We start from the raw sequence: 16,538 nt of genomic DNA, 5'->3' as shown, positions 1-16,538 counted from the left end.
TATCTTTAATGACAGACACCATGGTGTCAAAGGACTGTGTCAGGTTTCAGACCTTTTCATAGTTTAAATTCCTATGTTTAATCAAAGGTTAACTGAATCATTGCTGGCGGTGAAGAGTTACTTCAATGTGGCGTTGTAGTGGGTGGCCTACAATAACTAATACCATATTCAGGCAGCAGTCTTATACATGTAAACATATTTCCCATGCATGTCTCTGTGTACAGAAAATATATGTGGCAGTATATATAAGCAATTCCTCAGGAGACAGTGCAAAATAATTCTAGTTGCAATTATTTTTAACTGCTTCATTCCCTAGATGAATAAATGTAATTTTTGTCTTGGATCTTTAATAAATAAATAAATAAATAAATAAATATCTCTCAAATAAAATGAAACTATTAGTTTCCTTTGATTCCTGAGTGTCAGAACTCATATCTACAGAATTATGTTTCATTTTCTATGGCTATATTTTATGTCTTTTTTTTTTTTTTTTCCATTTTTAGTAATTTGTCACTATAGTAATTAATTTATGTGGAAAATAAGAGTATGGTGCAGAGCCCAGATTTTTTTTGTGTGTGTGTACAAATATAGCTTTGTACCAAGTTTTTAAGAATATTCCTTCTCATCCTTTATTCTGAGTTATGGTACCTGAATTTTTGTTTACTTTGAATGGTGTTTAATGTTTGGAATGTTAATAAATTTCACTGATTAGCTTTCTAAAAAGTATTTATTTTGTGGCAATGTATATTTTCATACTGCATAGGGCTTGACCAACTGCCTATGAAATTTCTATGATATCATTAAACATAGTAATATATAAATTATTTCATATAAATATCTGACACATATTCTAGATTTTGTTCATAAAGTTCCCAAGTTTTTTTTTTTTTTTTTTTTAATAAAAAGGTTAATTATGTGATTAAAAGAGTTGCTTCAGAAAATGGAACAAACAAAAAAAAATAATAAAAAAAATACTAATAAAAAAGCTATTCTATTTCTACTGAACAAGGATTTGCACAGAAGATTTGCCACTAAGCAGAAATATTCAGGGCAGGGGAATTTCTTTTTAGAACTATTTGTGGTTTCACTTAAAATCTCAGAATGAAGTATTTGGGTTTCCAAAAAAAAGATTCACATATTTTGGTGTTATGGTTGAAAACTTCTTTTTATTGAATTTCCACCTCCAGTTCCACTAAGGAAATCAACAATTAAATATAAATAGGAGACAATAATTACTGGCTTTCTGAAGAAGAATGTGGGAATTAATTTCCTCCCTCTTCCCTCTATAAGTTAATTAACATAAGGGCATGATAAAGACTCTGAAAGTGCATTCTTATTTTTGTACCTCTAGTTCACGCGTAACTGAGACAAATCTGCTAGAGACATAGTCACATAAAGCTACAGGTGATAAACCAAGCAGAGGAAATATTCCTTTATATACTTAGTATACTTTGATCAAGTGCCACATATAGAATTTTATGTAAAAATATTTTTGGTTGTGTATCTTCTTCATTAATACACAAAGGAGAAACACTGTTTTGTGTTCAACGTCTTCATCAACAACCTTGATGAGGGAATAGTGTCTGCCCTCAGCAAGTACGCCAATGATGCAAAGCTGGGAGGAGTGGCTGACACGCCAGAAGGCTGTGCTGCCATTCAGTGAGACCTGGACAGGCTGGAAAGATGGGCAGGAAGAAACCAAATGAGGTTTAACAAGAGCTAGTGCAGAGTCCTGCACCTGGGAAGGAAAAAACAGACGTATCAGTACAGGCTGGGGGACGACCTGCTCAAGAGGAGCTCTGAGGAGGAGGACCTGGGGGTCCTGGTGGACAACAGGTTGACCATGAGCCAGCAGTGTGCTCTCGTGGCCAAGATGGCCAATGGGATCATGGCATGCATTAAAAGGAGCATGGCCAGCAGGTCAAGGGATGTGATCCTCCCCCTCTACTCTGCCCTGGTCAGGCCTCACCTGAAGTACTGTGTCCAGTTCTGGGCTCCCCGGTACAAAAAACACAGGGATCTCCTGGAAAGAGTCCAGCGGAGAGCCACAAAATAATACAGGGCCTGGGGCATCTTCCCTATGAGGACAGGCTGAGAAACCTTGGTCTGTTCAGCCTGGAGAAAAGAAGACTGAGAGGGGATCTCATCAATGTGTATAAATACCTGAGGTGTGGGAGACAGAGGGATTTGGCCAACTTCTTTTCAGTGGTTTGTGGGGACAGGACAAGAGATAATGGCTGCAAGGAAGTTCCTCACCAACATGAGAAAGAACTTCTTCACAATGAAGGTGACGGAGCACTGGAACAGGCTGCCCAGGGAGGTTGTGGAGTCTCCTTCTCTGGAGATATTCAAGGCCCGTCTGGACACCTACCTGGGCAGCCTGCTCTAAAAAACCATCTTGGACCCGATGATCTTTCGAGGTCCCTTCCAACCCCTTCAATTTTGTGATTCTGTGATTTTCCTTGAGCCTCTTCAAAAATAATGCATGATTTGAGAGCAATTACAATTTGTGTAAGCCACAAAGATGCAGTCAACTTCCTACTCTGCTCTGCATCCTGCAGCTCTCAAGAAGATAGCTTAGAAAAGAAAAAAAAAAAAAGAAAAAAAAAAAAAAAAAAAAAAAGAATAGGCAATGCACTGAATTTCTCATCAGCTTTCACCAAAAAAAAGACCAGCTCTTGAACAGGTTAACAAAGCAGTATGATATCTGCTAGATGCAGAAAGTTATGCAAACTGACTGCACACTAAGCCAGCCCCTCGTGATGCTGGATACATAAAGGCATTAAGAAAAGGGGGAACCTGCATCTGCTCTGTGTTTATAGACAGACATAAAATGATTATAGTAAGAATTGTAGATAATATGATCCAATGTGGATACAAACCTCTGGAGTATCCGTCCGAGGAATTCATTTTAGTTTTGAGAAGACTTTGATCTATCAACATTGCCATTTTCTGTTCTAAATAACAATTAAGCCATTACAGCAGTATAACTTAAGCCAAGTTTTCTGTAGATTTCCACCCCATAACAATAGATGTCAGATTGCAACACAAGATAATTCATATAAGAAAATAAATAATCCAAATTTTGATCCTCAAAAGAAAAAATAAATAATAATAATAATAATAATAAACAATATAAAATCTAATCTAAAAATTAAAAAATGACATCTGCAGTTTTAAGTAAAGTGGTGTTAGCTGAGTGATTAGATATCATGTTTAACCATAAAGAATTCATGGCCTCCCTTTATTTCAAAAGCTATCTAAGCTGTGAATTTATATTACTTATTTGTCCAATATTTTAGACTGTGGTGGAAGTAGTGAAATACGTCAATAATTTGTTACTTTAGACTCCTTGCCTCAGAAATCTGGTTTCAATTCCATCTGGACTAACATCTACAAGCTTAACTATTTCAATATATCCAAGGCCAAAAAAAGACGTTTAGTGTTAAATCAAAAATCTGGGGAACATTTCAATGACTCAATCACAAAAATAAGAATCGTTAGCAGTCATAACTTCAGCTCTAAAACTTAGTGAAATAGCTCTTGAACATATGAGTGCACCCCTAGATGTGGCTTCTCCAGAGACAGTTGACCTTGCTAAGATTTCACAGTGACAGATATTAAACACAATGCTGAGCAGGAAAACTTCAACGACAGTTGTTGCATTTAGCCAATACCTTTGCCAAAAACATGCTTCTCAAGTTTGCCATAACTGACATACACTGAACAGTCTGTGCCATCAAGAAGAGAGAAGAAATGCTCCTCACCTCTCAGTCCCTTGACTTTTCATGATTGACCAGTATCCATTTGGACAAGAGATGTGTAAGAGACACTTATTTCAAAGAAACCTCAAAAACCTGGGAGAGAGGGAAGGGATTAATTATGAAGTAGATCTCTTCAGCAAATTTGCCAGCGACACCAGACTTGGAGGAGTTGTAGACTCGGACGAGGGTGGAAAGGCCTTGCAGAGAGATCTGGACAGGTTGGAGAACTGGGCAATCACCAACCGTATGAAGTTCAATAAGAGCAAGTGCCGGGTCCTGCACCTGGGACGGGGAAACCCTGGCTGCACGTACAGACTGGGCGATGAGACGCTGGAGTGCAACCCCACAGAGAGGGATCTGGGGGTCGTAGTAGACAGAAAGTTGAATATGAGCCAGCAGTGTGCCCTGGCAGCCGGGAAGGCCAACTGTATCCTGGGGTGCATCAAGCACGACATCACTAGTAGGGCAAGTGAAGTGAGCATCCTGCTCTACTCTGCGCTGGTGCGGCCTCACCTTGAGTACTGTGTGCAGTTCTGGGCACCACAGTACTAAAAGGACATTCAACTGTTGGAGAGTGTCCAGAGGAGGGCGACGAAGATGGTGAAGGGCCTAGAGGGGATGACGTATGAAGAGCGGCTGAGGTCACTGGGCCTGTTCATCCTGGAGAAGAGGAGGCAGAGGGGGGACCTCATCACAGTCTACAGCTTCCTCGTGAGGGGGAGTGGAGAGGCAGGTGTCCTATTCTCCATAAACACCAGTGATAGGACCCACGGGAACAGAGTGAAGCTGAAGCAGGGGAAGTTCAGGCTAGATATCAGGAGGAGATTTTTCACTGAGAGGGTAGTTGCGCACTAGAACAGGTTCCCCAGTGAAGTAGTCACTGCACCAAGCCTGTACGAATTTAAGAAACGTTTGGACTGTGCACTAAGTCACATGGTCTAAACTTTTGGGTAGACCTGTGCGGTGCAAGTTGTTGGATTTGATGATCTTTATGGGTCCCTTCCAACTCGGAATATTCTATGATTCTATGATTCTATTTCCTTATTGCAGTTAGAGAAGTAAAATTATTTGTCCTCTTAAATCTTCCCTTCTCTTGTGTTTTATAGCACAATTTTACATATATATTTAAAGGAAAAGTGAGATTCCATTTTCTTTAACTGAGAATAGCAACCTTAATTTTCTGTCATAAGTAAACACTTCACTGGGAAAGTATAACATAAATATAGAAGATACTATCATTTTTATATTTTCTTCATTTCAAATCTGAAATAACAGAATTTGCAGGTTAAAATGTTCCTGTTACATGTATTTGTCACTCCTTAAATGACAATCTCAAGCATCTTCCCTCCCTGGAGACCTTTTGAATTTTTTAGGGTAATTTGGAATACATTCATTTGAGGATCCTGTTATTACTTCGATTTATGATGATGCTATGCCACTCATAAAATGATTTGATCTGATTTGATGGTTGAAGCTCTTTCCTTAAGTTCTATTGAAAAGATTTCATATAACATTTTTTCATTTTGCTAACTCTTCTGTCTAATCCATTTTGCAGTGATAATGAAATCTCAACCATCATCCAAGTTGCAAAGTTTACTGTTACTGAAGTTATTCTTAAAGCCATAACCTCACTACTCTCTTACAACTGCTCCTCTCTGTGTGTTCATCTAATATCTTACTTCTCTAAGAAAATACCTGAATATATTTCACCACCAGCAGTTAACAAGGAAGCAAGAAATCACTTGATCCCTGTAGATCAGCAGGGGATGCACTAAGACCAAAACAAAACCATTAATCTTCAGGTGGTTCTAACATCCAACATACTTACACAAAAGCATTGGTAAGCATTTCTTAGCTTGTACGTAACATTGTTCATGTTCACAAAATAAGTTAACCAAACTAATGCTCCTCCATTTACTCAGCTGAACTGTACTATCCTCCTGCTGCTCTGCTTGATCTTGCAGGTGGCAGGATACAGTTTAGAGAAACTCTAAAATGTTTTAAAGTACTTTTTGCTTCCTGCTCCTTTTGCAATTCTTTTTTTTTTTTAAAAAAAAAAAAAGGGGGGCCGCCCCCCCCGAGAGATTCTTCACAATCTTCTTTACTTTTATTTTTTTAGTTTTTTTTTTTTTCACAGTGTTTAATCTTCCACAATTCTATGAATCTTAAATGCAGAGCTTAAGCCTGATAATGAGTTAGAAATCCTAAGAAACTAAGAAACACTTCTAATTTGATTTAGTGGTTTTGCCCTATCTTGAAGAAAATAAGTCTTCCATGACCATTTAAAAATCTAAGATGTTTATGTGATCAAAATACCTGAATAACCACAGTGAAAATTCTTTATTTATTTTTGCTACTCTAGCAAATCACCCTGCACCTCTGCAGTAATAATATCCACCAGGAATTCCAACCAGCTAAGGCATGATCTCCACTTCCTGAGAACATGTAGCTGTTCTCAGGCTGTTGATTTTTCCAAGGGTATCTCTATTTGATCTCTTGAAAAAGTTTTGTCCCGTATGAGGCTAAAGGCACTGATATATAATTTCTAAGTAAATCCCTGGGCTGCTTTTTTGATAATGGGGTTATGCTAACCATGGCCCAGTCCCTGGAGATCTTGCTTGTACTAATCAAAAATGTAAAATATATCTGCTTAAGCTTCTCCAATTTCTAACCCCTCTATCCTTATCAGCTTTGGACAAATATTGCTTGACCTGATGTCTTGTCAAAAATATCATCCCTTGACTCCTTAATAATCTTTGCTAGGGTTGTTAGTACATACTTTAATCTTTTTCCGTAAAACCTGTAGTGCTTTTTGAGCCTTCTCAGTCTTTCCAGCTGGAGCAGCATTTACAGCACATTCTACAACTTTGTTATTCCCTCAGGTTTGCTTCTAAACTTCAGAATGTCCACACCTCCTGTATTTTTCACATATCTGCAGTTGGTAAAATAAACTTCATAAATGGAGAATTCTAAATAATAATAATAATAATATAAAAAATGCAGTAGTGGGGTCTAATACTACTACTGCAGTAGTGGGGTCTAATGGGCCCACATTAACTATAGCAGTTAAAAGTGATATATATTACACTATGAAACAAGTTTGATGAAAAAAGATACATTTTTTTGTTCTGAGGGCTATTCCTGTAGTGATGGAGTTTGTGATTGGAACTATCTGTTCAAATTTAACAATTTCTTTATCCATTAAATCACTTACTTGAGGAAGTCATTGTCACTATATGTATTTCATGACCAGTCAGGTTCTGAACTTCCATGCATCTATACAACTGGCTAACTTTGGAAACTGCCAGTTTTTAGAGGTTCCAATACTTCACATCCGAATCTGCGCTAATCTGCAAAAGTGCTTGTGGTCTTTCTCTACTGATGAGGTGAGTCTCAGTGATGATGAGAATAAATGTGTTTAGAGAATGTCAAAAAGGCATACATGGATTATTATTACATAGCTTTCACACGATGGAGAAACCTAAATACTAATTAGAGCAGGAAACTGTTTGCACCCCGTTCTGTTCGGCACACACGAAGACAAGGCAATATGTGCCCTAATAATTTACAACCTGCCAACAGAGAACAAATGGATGAGACAAACGTATTGAGTTATAAATATGTCATCTGTTCCCAAGAAATCTTAAACCTCTAATTGGAGTCAAAAGGCTGAATTTACACTGAGATCATAACCAATGAAGGGATGAGAATTATGTTCACCTACCACTACTTTTTAATCAAAACTGAGAGAACAATTTTCGCTAATAGCTTATCATGTCAATAACAGTAACTAATACTGTTATCTTGGAATCTGAAAAGGTTTGTTCACTGATACCTGGAAAAGTTAAGTAATAATATGCAAAGAAAGTGTAATTGTATTAAGCCTTCAGCGTCTCAGAATCATACTGAATTCTTCCATGCAGTACTTCGATCACTATCACTGAAAAAGATGTGTAACTGATGTTTTTGCAAATGTGTCTCAACTAATGCTTCTCACAGGTATTTGTTAAGGTGTGTAGGTAACCAGATATTAAAAAGGCTCTACCCAGCAGGCTGTCAGCCATCCCATATTAAGCAAATGCATCACTCACATGCACCACCCCGGAGGAGGTATAGCACTGTTTTGCACCATCCTGATAGAGCCGGAGTAGCCTCTGAAGATCATGTCATCAAAGGACAGAAACCTACAGACTGCTAGGAAAGAGAAACAGAGAGCTGGAAGCACTCAACAATTTAAATCCCAGCTGGATTTCCACTCAAGTGGTGGCAGCTGTCCTACCCAGTGTGCTGAGCATAGGGTCAGATCTCCAGCCAGTAAGGTTTTGTAAGAGGCTGAGGGTGGTACCTGACTGGTGGATTGTGTGTTCTCAGCACAGAAGGAGGGATCCAGCTGCACTGACCAAAACATCGCACAGACAGTCCTTATAACATGTAATCTTTTCTGAGATCAGCAAGCACTGCAGACTTTGCATTCCTGCTTGGTGAATTATGAGTGAAATCAAACATAATAATCCCAGATGTGCTGTTTAACCCTGTTGCAAAGACTGAAAATACAATAAAGTTTTATCCTTTTAAAATATTATATTTTAAATAGAGATTTCTAAGTTCATCTTATCAAACCTTCTGTGTTATTCTACTGTTGTCTTTCTTTTGTGTTTTTAAGTTTGCATTTCAAACCAGAGTGATACTGCAGTGCCCAGTACTTTGTGTCATTTCCTGTGAAGACTACCACCCTGCTCCCTCCCCTGGACAAGTGATATTTACGGGGCAGGGCTTCAATTGAGCAATATTTTTAAAATGTAAAAATAGGAAATTGTGTACCAGGTCAAACCAAATCGCCCCTATACTCTGCTTTTCTATAGAAGAATATCTATATAGAGTGGTCAACAGTTTAAGTGCAAGAAAAAGGGTTAAATCACTGACTCCACTAATTGGCAGCTCAGGAACCTCTTCACTAAGAGATAATGTATTTTATTTAATGACTACCTACACATTTTGTTGCAATATTTTTTTCCAAACATTTGCACATTTTACAGTATTTGAATTTTTAATATCTCCAGTGTTCTAGGCTAAAGATACTCTAACTTCAGCTTCTGTAGGAAAGTGAAAGACAATGAAAAATCATCCCCTGCTGTACACCACTCCTGATTTTAATGGACTATATATCCCTTCCTTTATCTTTTGCTTAGCAGTAAAAGTTCCTTCTTTGTTTAGAACAGTACAAACACTGTTCCAAAACTTCAATCATTCTTCTTGCCCTCCTTTTCTTGCTCTCCTCCTCTTTCCTCTGCTATTGTATTCTCCTTCCAATGGAGGGAACATAAATGCACACAAAACTAAAGATGTAAGAACCCCACAGCATTGCACAGTGACAGTGTTTTTCATTACTGTTTTCTGTTCTGTTCATTTCTAACATTTTATTTCCTTTTCTGATTACTATTGAACAATAAGTTGATCAAATAACAAGGTGAGATCAAAGCTGCAGTAATATGTAAAACTAGCTTTCTCCCACACTTGTATATGTACCAAAAATTTTGAAGGTACAGTCAGCAAGAAGGAACAACAACTATTAAAAATATTTCTAATGTTAATCTATTATGTTCTTGTAAGTTATTTATTATCTTCTAATTTATATATACTGACACAGGTTGTTCAGAGAGGTTGTGGAGTCTCCTCCTTGGAGAACTTCAGAAGCCGCCTGGACGTGGTCCTGGGCACCTTGCTCTGGGTGTCTCTGCTTGAGCAGGGGCGGGACCAGATAGTCCAGAGGCCCTGCCAACCTCATACATTTTTGATTCTGCAATTTCAAATATATTATAGAATACTTTTATAAAAAGTTACTTACTTTTAAAGCAGAGTTAAAAATCCATTTCTAAAGAAAATAAACAAATCCTTCTTCATTTACACAAGTGCATACTCTCTTTAAATAATAATCTGTACTCAATACTGATGATTTAAATCAAGGGGTTTAAGCCAATATTGGCTTAATTGGAGTGGATATAGCTTTGGAGCTATGTAATATTTTGGCAAAGTTCTTTTAGCCAATGTTTTGCATGACAAAAGCAGAAAATTGTTAATTACTTTTGAAAAAGCTTATTGCAACAGTGGATGTATTGTCCCTTGCATTGCCATCACTAAGTACGTATCATTTGACCTTGAAATTACTCTGCAGTGTGAAACAGCCCAGAAAGATAAATAAATAAATAAATAAAATCAGTGGGGAATCATTCCATCTGGCCCTACATTTGCAAATTCTTTCCTCTCTTCAGATATACATGTGCAAGTCTACTTGACATCAATGTGCTAAAGCCTAATGACATTTCTTGCAATTAGCTTTGACTAATTCACTTGATGCAATATGAGTTTTTCCCCACATATCTAAGATCAAAATTTGGCAGAGCATTAAAAATGTATCTTAAGATATAAGGTATTGCATAACTTTCCTCATATGGCTTATTGCTGAATAAATATTTTATCTGAGACTAAGATCAAGTTGCTCCAGCATCACTTCCAAATAACAGTGGAGGTATATCTGACTGCAGTACCTAGCTTTTGTTTAGGATGCTCTGTGTGAAGGTCATGTTTTTGAGGCAAGAACAGAACGTGGCATAGCAAACACCTGACACAACTACCAGGTAATATTAATTTTAAGTTGCCATAGATGGCATCTCCAATTCAGTAAAGAAACTGTACTTACTCGCACTGGCCTTGGTGGCTACTGTGCAGCCAGAACCCTTGAGAGCAATTCTTCATTCTTGAGAATGAATCATGTGGAAACTGCATGGTAAATAGCACTCATTTCTACCCAACAGGAAAATTGTCATTGGAAATGTCAACAACATTAACCTCTCCAAGGAAAAGTCATTAGAACTGGACCATTACATGAAAAATGAGTAACATAATTTACTTGAAAAATGAATGACTTAACATCAGCACAAGAGACACAGGGCAAATTTTCTCTTGCTTAGAATTATATAATTTAGAATAGACACCACCCTGATGAAACTTCAATGCAATTGCAAATGTGTGACAACAGGAGTGGAGATGTCTGGCAGTAGAGGCAAAAGTTGGGAATATTATGCTTCTTTATCTCAGTGCAGTGGTACTTCTTGAAACATGAAAGTAAATCCCATGTATCTGTTTAAAGAATAACAGTAGCATATTCATGCATGACTACCTATTTGCATATTTTAAGTTGATATGTTCACAGTCCTGTGAAATACCAACACATTTGGGTGTTACTTTGCATTCTCGAAACCTAAATCATTCACCTGTGTATACATTGAACCTGGGCACTAACTGCAGCAGCTGCAATCCAGTATACACTCTCATGCATGCACAAGTAGGTCCCTTAAATAACTCACCAATCAGCAGCAAATTAAAATATTTGAACATACAGTATAAGGCAGTAGGCTGACAAAATGGACATCTGGATTTTATATTAACATTTACAGAGTGTGCTTAGCAAATGTTCTGCTTTATTTACGTGAAGTGGAAAATCAAATCCATGATAAATCATTAGAATATATTTATACTACACTGAAGTCACAGACCTATGGTCTAATTCAGGGTTTATATTGCCAACTACATGAAGAAGGTATTGATTTTAACTCCCATGGGAGTCCCACCCAAGAGGCCTGCAGGAAAATGAGCTTGAGCTGGCGCAAGTAGTTTACTAGTGCCAGTGAGACAAGAGGAATTGCTGGTGCTGAAAGGAGGCGTGGCCCATGGAGTATGAAAACAGGGAATGATTATATTGGCAGAGGATCATGTTTATTCAGCATTGGCCACTAACAGGACTACTGTGTTCTTTTTAAAGTTTCTCTAGGTAGTCTGCATGATAAGTAATGACGAGGATGTGGGGGCTCAGAGCTGTCTTTTGATGGCATATTTCAAATAGCAGTTACCATATCAAGCCTCTCAGTGATGTTGGCTTGGATATTGAAAGGGGCTGTTGACCAAATAACCCATAACTTAAATTATACCTCAGCTTATCCAAAGGTTCCTCTCCAACTTTCACATCCTCTGTCCATTCAACTTTCATATCCTTATCTTTTGGAGGCCACAAGATTCAAGGACACAGACAGAAGCAGGAATAAGAGAGAATCTCACTTTGTAAATAGTCCAGCTTTCTGTTCCTGTCACAAGCAGTAGTTCCCCAAGCTTCATGGTTCTTTGTTTCCCATAGCAAGTCTGTTGGGCTTTCAGCTGCAGTGTCTTTGGGCACTTGGATTCCTCACTCTTTCACCCATCTTGTTTTCCAAGCTCCTGTCCCCACTACCCTGACACCAAACACTAGATTTTCATGGCTATGTCTTCACTCATAAATAAAATGGACCAAGGTCCATCCTGTGAGTCCCTCAACTGAAGTGAAAGAAGTCTGTGCAGTCAATGCTCTTCCCAAAAGACATAAGATCCACTGAAATTGAGAGTTTTAGCTGGTGAGAAGTAGAAAGTGTTCATATTCCTTTGATCTAGCATCCATCTGTTGCAAGGCCTCTGGAGCCATTTAAGCCTATTTTCCCAGTGTTTTCAATATAATTTAAGGATAATTTTTCACAAATAGACAGAGAAGCTGAGGAGTCTTTTGAGCAATTTGAACTACTAAGCACTCAGAATACGTAAATCATGTTTATTTTGTTACTCTCAAATGCCTTTACTGACATTTATGGGGAAAGAAGTTTTCTTTTTCCAGATTATTCTGTGGCATTCTGGTACCTTCAGCTTAATGGTTTACATGATTCAGGACAAATTTAGTCTGGGTCAGCATAATAAAGTTAATGTTTTCTGCAGTGTAATTTAGAAAATTAAAATAGATCAGCAAAATTGCAGAATTCTATAGCATGTTAATATTATTTTCATGCAGTACAAATGAAACTGAGAGTAAATAACACACTCAAACAGTCCTCTCAAAGCTAGATAGTACTATATCTCCTGGATTTACATTCACGAGAGAAGGCTCTGACCAAAATACGTTTTGGAGATATTTAACAATGGTCATATAAGTGTTTGAAAATGAAAGTAAGAAGCAAAAAAACAAACCATACTTTTAATCACACTTAAAGGACTAACTTTTGAATTACAGAAGTTATTGTTTAAACACATTTACTAGAACAATGTTTAATTTAAGGTTAGTGGACCATAAATACAGCTGAATATAATAAGCTTTGAACTCCACTAAAAAGCATACTTAATATTAAACTGTACCTGTATTTCATTTCTGTTAAAATTATTTTAAAAATCACTATTTTGGACTCTAGAGTATATCTATATGCCCAGGGTAGTGCCACAGAGAGTTGGAGACTAGCATTACTGAGTAATTAATACAGCCACGCTAGTTTCAATACCCAGGCTACTTCACTCAGAGACAGCTCTGCAGCTATGTCCTATTGTAGTTATGTCTTTCTCTAACTGTCAGCTCACCAAAGTACCAACATTAGTCAGAATTCAAAAATGAAATTATTGATAAAAATATTAAGTAATCTTAATAGATTGCCTGAATTTATCCTTCTACATCAATATAGAAAACCAAAGGACTCTGGTATAGGTTTAATAGACATGGATTTCTAAAGCATGCATTTCATTTAAAATCAGTGCAAAACTGCTTGTCAAAAAGACACGATTGGAAAGATATGAATGATTTATTAATTTGGAGTTAATTCTGGGAAAATTCAGTCAAAAAATGGGAAAATGCAGAAAATTTCACACAGAAATTTTTGAAAATATTTCATTGTTTCATTTTCAAGTGTTTGTATTTTGAAAATGGCAAACCGTTATTTGAAAATTAGTTTTCAAAATAAATCACTGATATTTATTAATCACTAAATATTTACTTTCTTCTCAATTAATTTTCAGCAGAGGCTTTTTCATCAAGGAAACAAACAGAAAACATTTTTAAGTGATTTCCTGCCTTTTTTTTTTCTTACATAGCAGAAAGTAAAACTGTCTAACGCATGACTCTCAGCCAAATGTATAGTAATTGTAAACATACATGTTTATCTGTATGTCCATGTAGTGTCTCAAACACGAATTCTTGTTAAGTTGCCAGTGCTACTATTTTTGACACAAAAAATTATTCTCTATCATTGGTCTAATACTGCAAGACAGTGAGTAACCTTCATCTTGTGATGACAGCATCAATTCATTTGAGAAGTCTGCATTGACATCAGGCTGAATGACAAACACAAATTTAGGGATGTAGACCTCAAATTTGTTTTTGCTGTTTCCCAATGTTTATTTAGTAGGGAAGAGAGCATCCAATTGTTCCTACTTCAAGGTTTTGTAAAAGAATTTTCAGTCAATGTATTCTAGATTACAGAACTCTCTCCAAGTAATCTCTGAGGGCTCTATTAAACAGCAAACAATTCCTAAGCTCTCTGAGCAGAAGCCAAGGAAAGGCCACAAGTGATACCGAGACTAACTCTGTACACAGACAACTCATTTGGCAAGACAATAGCCAACATACTGAAGAAGGCCTCTTGGTTTTCATTCCCTTTATATCTCTCTCAGCACCAAAGCCGCAAAAGTTGTAGGCTGTCTGGTAAAAGAAAAAGTGTTTTAAATGATCTCCTTCTTGCTGTGGAGCCACTGGATAAACTGGTATAATTGCTCAGGCTGGTAAAACAACCACTACTTTGGTGACAAAAGATTTTTTTAATCCAGTGTCACAACAGCTCATTGTTACATTTGTTAGTATGAAAGTGGGCTCAAAAGGGACAGTATAATTATTTTTATACTTATAAACTTATTTTCTTTCCCATAAGGGAATCTTCCTTTAACTGGAAGCCATATGGCCCATGGTGTTCTTTGTGGTTATTTTTTTCCCATTGTTGCTTTTTTGGTGTACATCCTTAAAAAGCTTTCTGGCTGACCTAAGTTGCTGTTGGCTGACATCAGCTGGGAGACTTGAATTGTCTTGAGAATACCCTCATCATTAGGACCAAGATGTTCAACTAACACAAGAGCCAAATAATTTTTGGACACTCAAGTTCAGATTGACAAAGCTGTATGAATAAATTAAAAATAACTGACTCATACTTTTACCAAAAATGAAAAGAGAATATAAGAATAATTTAAAGTGTTGATAGAAAAGTTCATGTATATTTGTAATTAAGTTACATTATCTTCATGATATTATATTGTTTTATAATTTCTTCTCCAGATTATTCATGTATTAATTTCATTCCAGGAGAAAGCTCTAATGGAGAAAACGGTGACCCACTATCTCACCTGCTGTGTTAAATTCAGCTCAAGCAAAGGACTGATACTGACTAAGCAACAGGTCCAAGCATTCTGGAAATATCAGAATATTGCCAGTTTTTTAGAGCTTTGTAAGATTTATAAAAGTCTATGAAAAGCCCTAAAATAAAATAATAACAATAAAAATGAACAATTTAGAAATCTAATGCAATGCAGTAGCTGGAAATAATCTAGAACACAGAGGCAATCACCAAGAACCTCATCTGGGAGAGCTGGCTCAGCATACTGTCACAGTCAGGGCAGCTCCATTGACATCACTGGAGTTACATTAATATGAAAGGGCAGCTTACATCTGGGATCTGGCCTCATATGAAAAATAGATTTTCTTAAAGTCTTTACATACTTCCAAAGGATGTAACAACTGGAGTTAGTCCCAATACTGGTATGCTTCAATAGCTGTGTTATGTAAAACTGCATGCAGATTACTGAGAGCAGTGTGCCATTTTTGAAGAAGTTTTCCATGGTTTGCCATTTTTAAAGTGAGGTTCTGGTAATTTTAATACAAAGATTTTCAAAATAAATAAATAAATAAAATAAAAAGCAACTTTCCTCCTGCTGTTACATTGTGCAGAAAGTGAACCCTTATCAAGGCTGCAGTCCTCAAAGGCTTCTTGGCCTTACAAGAGGACACATCAGCATGGAAAAATTAACTGCCAGTACAAAAGACTAATTCTCAGGAGATATTTTAAAATCACATTCTTGAAAAAATTTCCTAGAATAACAAAAAATCTGATTTTCTCTCCCTGACACACTTAGACTGTAACAGAAAGGACTCTATTCAGTCTCCTATATGTAGACTCCTGGTGCTATTTGAGATGCCATAAGACAGCTGAACAAGATCTCACCGGAGAATAGGACACAGGGTCTACTGGAGCAGCAGCTGGACAGGTGTCTTATGTGAATTAATATCTGTATTTAGCTGAGAGGAGTCCAAATACTAATATTTCCATTAATAATAGGGCATCAGAGAACAGAAAAATTCTACAAAACTTACATATTCTGTGGACATCTCCACAGAAAAGAAGGCCATAACTCATCCTAGGACTAGTACTTTCTTTTCAGATGAAGTTGTAAATAACTTTGGGGAAATAAAGCAATTTTAACATAAAAAAAAAAAAAAAAAAAAAAAAAAAGTTGAAAGTTCTGGGAAATTCTTTTATTAAATCCAAACCAGTTGGATATAAATATCTCAAATTCAATAAGCTCTTGGGAACAAGTTTGAGAAACAAATCAATGGGATACTAGCTAGATAGTTGATGATTCTAAGTTCGCTTTAGTTTTGTGTGACCTACTTTGTAGATATTTAGCTGACAAAGTGCTGAGAAATGTTGCAGATGATTTATGACAGTAATAATATTCTTGTATTTCAGAGTTTGCAAGAAATGCTTGCTACTATCTCCCACTGGCTTCAGGATTGCATCCTGTCTTCTCTGATTCAAATCCAGCAATGATAACATTCCTTCAGCATGTCTCATTTTGGTTACAGCAATGCAATTTACTTAAGCTGGAAAGCAT

General features: G+C 36.8%; 1 long non-coding RNA gene across 1 annotated transcript; it reads right to left on the bottom strand.

The window, feature by feature from the left end:
- Positions 1-3,766: 3,766 nt before the first annotated feature.
- Positions 3,767-8,436, bottom strand: LOC118162385. The gene is made up of 3 exons (XR_004748431.1): positions 7,810-8,436; positions 5,460-5,535; positions 3,767-3,857 (listed from the first exon to the last, which is right to left on the bottom strand). It is a non-coding gene; the product is annotated as an uncharacterized LOC118162385 (long non-coding RNA).
- Between the last annotated feature and the right edge of the window lie 8,102 nt (positions 8,437-16,538).

This window comes from Oxyura jamaicensis, chromosome 2, assembly GCF_011077185.1.
Source record: "Oxyura jamaicensis isolate SHBP4307 breed ruddy duck chromosome 2, BPBGC_Ojam_1.0, whole genome shotgun sequence".
In the NCBI taxonomy this organism is placed as follows: domain Eukaryota; kingdom Metazoa; phylum Chordata; class Aves; order Anseriformes; family Anatidae; genus Oxyura; species Oxyura jamaicensis.
The sequence above is the reverse complement of the archived record's forward strand: the minus strand, read 5'-3'. Positions and strand labels throughout refer to the sequence as shown.